We start from the raw sequence: 4641 nt of genomic DNA, 5'->3' as shown, positions 1-4641 counted from the left end.
CCAGGCAAGAACACTCAAATGAGTTGCTGTTTCCTACTCTAGAGGATCTTCTTGACCCAGGGATAGAACCCGCGTATTTTAAACCTGTGTCTCTTGTGTTTTCTGCATTGGCGGAGGATTTATTTTTACCATTGTGCCACCTGGGAAGCCCTAAGTTAGTGGTAACTTCCACCAAAACTGTTGCATCTTCCAAACCTTAGTTATTATAACTAATTTACTGTGATTTAGTTTTGAAGCATTGAGTAAAAAAATATATTTACTTGAAGTATACTTTTAATCTATATATATCAAAATTTATTCTCTAAAAAAAAATATCTAGGAAGACACTCGTACCTATTTCTAGGTTTTTTTTGCTAAGTCACTTCAGTCATGTCCGACTCTGTGTGACCCCATAGACGGCAGCCCACCAGGCTCCCCCGTCCCTGGGATTCTCCAGGCAAGAACACTGGAGTGGGTTGCCATTTCCTTCTCCAATGCATTAAAGTGAAAAGTGAAAGTGAAGAGTGAAAGTGAAGTCGCTCAGTCTTGTCCGACTCTTAGCGACCCCATGGATTGCAGCCTAACAGGCTCCTCCATCCATGGGATTTTCCAAGCAAGAGTACTGGAGTAGGGTGCCATTGCCTTCTCCGTATTTCTAGGTAGTGTCCATATAAGATGTGAAATCAAGAGTAAGTAATTTCTCATCTAGGAAGCCTAAGAGTAAAAGAAATTTTCAACCCATTGTACAATGATGTCTTACATCTTTTTTTATTTGCAGTATACAATTTTAACATTGAATTTACCCTCAATAAGTCTCAGTTGTTTTCCCTTTGTGATCATTAAACTGTTGCTTTATCTTAAGATTTTGTCATTATATACAAAAATTCCTACTTCCTTTATGAAGTCTAGCAGCCGTGTTTCTTTTATTTTAATTGAGCATATTTAAATTATTATTATCATTGATGTACTAATTTCACTCCTTTAAAAAAGCAGATGTAGTGGCTGCTACTGCAAAATCTTTTGCCGAATGAGCAATAAACAACAGTAAAATAACAGAAGGAACCAGCAGCTTTTCACATCTAAATATACTCCTTATTCCACACATTGAAATGGCATCTCATTTTTCAGTGAGTCCCAGAACAGCAGGCATATACAACTCCATCAAAGCACATGAATCAATAGACTAAACAAGTTACACTGTAGCAGTTTATACATCAAAACCACTTGTCTATCTCTTTGAGCACTATCGTCAAAATCAATATATCCCCCAATCTACAGCGATTCCCCAAACTCCTCTTTCATATTACATATTCAAACAGCTGTAAACAAATTAATAAATTGCATTGGACTTTTGTTTTCTCTCCTCCTGAATTTTAATTGATTCATATCACTGGAAAATCCATGCAGACTTGTTATCTTGGCTTTTTTCCCTTTTCTGGCATGAAGACGAGTTCAGTGAATAAGAGCTTCAGCCTCACACTTCACTAACCACTTGTAGTTTTGATGTTAAACTCAAAGAAAGTTCTTCTGTTAAACATTTAGTATGCAATTTCCTTCTATCATTGAAACACAGAGTGAAGAGTTTTCTTATCCAGACCACAGTGATGAGTCCTAGAATGCCAGTGAAGCACAAAATGTACAGCTGCCATTAGAAGGCATCTAATCTCTGCCACCTAATAAAGCAATGATTAGATAACTGACATCTGCATAAGCTAGAACACATAGGAAGAGTTAATTATGAAACAGCGTACTTGCATGTTATATTAAGGAAATTTGCTCTACTGAATTTCTTCTTTCTTTTTTTAAATGTTCAGTATTTGCTGTGTGTTTTGTGCTCTTATAGTAAAATGGTGTTATTTAACTTTGAAATATACCTAACAAACTTCAATCAACCCAATAGTTTAACTGTGTTTAATCTTTTGTTGATGTTAAAGTTGATTTCAGATGAGGCTTATACTTGATACAATCCTAGATACAAAATTAGAGATATTGACATAATATACTCTTATGTATAAAATAGATACTAATAAGAACCTACTGTATAGCACAGGGTGCTATACTCAATGCTCTGTGGTGACCTAAATGTGAAGAAAATCCAAAAAAAGAGGAGATATATGTATACATATAGCTGATTCACTTTGCTGTACAATAGAAACCAACACAACATTGTAGAGCAGCTACATTCCAATAAAATAAAATCTACAAATCATTAGCTGCTGCTGCTGCTAAGTCGCTTCAATCGTGTCCAACTCTGTGCGACCCCATAGACGGCAGCCCACCAGGCTCCCCCGTCCCTGGGATTCTCCAGGCAAGAACACTGGAGTGGGTTGCCATTTCCTTCTCCAATGCGTGAAAGTGAAAGTGAAGTCACTCAGTCGTGTCCGACCCTCAGCGACCCCATGGACTGCAGCCTTCCAGGTTCCTCCATCCATGGGATTTTCCAGGCAAGAGTACTGGAGTAGGGTGCCATTGCCTTCTCCGAAATCATTAGCTAGACTTGGAAAAAAAGAGAAAATATTCAAAGAAAATCAGAACATTAAAAGAGAGATTACAGCTTATGTCACAGAAACAGAGGTTTGTAAGAAGCTCCTAATTTATTTATATACCAATAATTTCATGTGTTAGAAGAAATGAATGCACTCCCACAGACAACATACCAACATTAAATCCTGAAGAAATAAGAAATATAAACAGATCCATAACACAGAAGAGCACTGAATCAGTAGTCAATTTTTCAAAAGAACGCCTGGGACCAGATGCCTTCACTGGTGAATTGTACCACTCATTTAAAGAATTAACTCCACTCAAACTCTTCCTAAAAGTAAAAGAAAAGGAAACACTTTCAAACTCATTTTATGATGAGAGCATTGACCTCGAACAGAAGAAAACAGCATCACCAACTCAATGAACATGAGCTTGAGCAAAATCCAGGAGATAGTAAAGGGCAGGGAGCCTGGCATGCTGTAATCCATGGAGTCGCAAAGATTCAGACATGACTTAGCAACTGAAAAAGAACAACAAAAGTCTCCAATGAACATAGGTGCAAAAATCTTCAACAAAATATTAGGTAATTTAATTCAACTGCATATTAAAAAGATCAAATAACATGATCAAATAGAATTTCTTCTAGGGATACAAATGGTTCAGTATCCACAAATAAATGAATGTAATACACCATAAAAATCATATTTTCATCTCTATAGATGCCTAAAAAGCATGTGACAGAATCCAACACACTTTTGTTATAAAAACCCTCAAAAAATTAGATATAGAAAGGATGTAGCTCAACATAATAAAGGACATGCATGCCAAGTCAACAGTGAATATCTTGATAAATGGTGAAAAGCTAAAAGCTTTACCTCTAAGATCAGAAAAAATGCATGGGTGCTCACTCTCACTGCTTGTATTCAAGAGAATATGGAAAGTATTAGCCAAAGCAATTATACAGGAAAAAAAAAAAAGACATCCAAATCAGAAAGGAAGAAGTAAAATTGTCTCTGTTTGCAGATGACATAATATTATATATGGAAAAACATAAATACTCTTATCAAAAAATATTAAAACTAATAAATTCAGTAAAATTTCAGGATCCAAAATTAACATACAAAGAACAGTAGTGTTCCTATACATTAAGTAAACTGTCTGAAAAAAGAAAGTATGGAAATAATCTCATTCGTATATTACCAAAAGTCCTAAAAAAAAAAAAAAAAAAAAACCTTAGGTTTAAATTTAAACAAAGAGGTGAAAGATATATACACTGAAAACTATAAAGCATTAATGAAAATTTGAAGAAGACACGAATAGTGGAAAAATATTCTATGTTCAAAGATAGAAAGAATTAATGTTAAAATGTCCATACTGCCCATAGCAATCTACAGATTTGAAATAATCTCTATCAAAATTCTAATTGCATTTTTACACATAGAAAAAAAAAAATCTTTGGAGAAATGTTGAGCATCTTTTCATGTGTTTGTATACAGATGACTAACAAACACATGAAAAGATGCTCAACATCACTCATTATCAGAGAAATGCAAATCAAAACCACTATGAGGTACCATTTCACACCAGTCAGAATGGCTGCAATCCATAAGTCTACAAACAATAAATGCTGGAGAGGGTGTGGAGAAAAGGGAACTCTCTTACACTGTTGGTGGGAATGCAAACTAGTACAGCCACTATGGAGAACAGTGTGGAGATTCCTTAAAAAACTGGAAATAGAACTGCCTTATGATCCAGCAATCCCACTGCTGGGCATACACACTGAGGAAACCAGAAGGGAAAGAGACACGTGTACCCCAATGTTCATCGCAGCACTGTTTATAATAGCCAGGACATGGAAGCAACCTAGATGCCCATCAGCAGATGAATGGATAAGAAAGCTGTGATACATATACACAATGGAGTATCATTCAGCCATTAAAAAGAATACATTTGAATCAGTTCTAATGAGATGGATGAAACTGGAACCTATTATACAGAGTGAAGTAAGCCAGAAAGAAAAACACCAATACAGTATACTAACGCATATATATGGAATTTAGAAAGATGATAACAATAACCTGGTGTACGAGACAGCAAAAGAGACACTGATGTATAGATCAGTCTTATGGACTTTGTGGGAGAGGGAGAGGGTGGGGAGATTTGGGAGAATAGCATTGA

Source organism: Bison bison, unplaced genomic scaffold (genome assembly GCF_000754665.1).
Source record: "Bison bison bison isolate TAMUID 2011002044 unplaced genomic scaffold, Bison_UMD1.0 scf7180017864514, whole genome shotgun sequence".
Classification (NCBI taxonomy): Eukaryota; Metazoa; Chordata; class Mammalia; order Artiodactyla; family Bovidae; genus Bison; species Bison bison.
The sequence above is the reverse complement of the archived record's forward strand: the minus strand, read 5'-3'. Positions refer to the sequence as shown.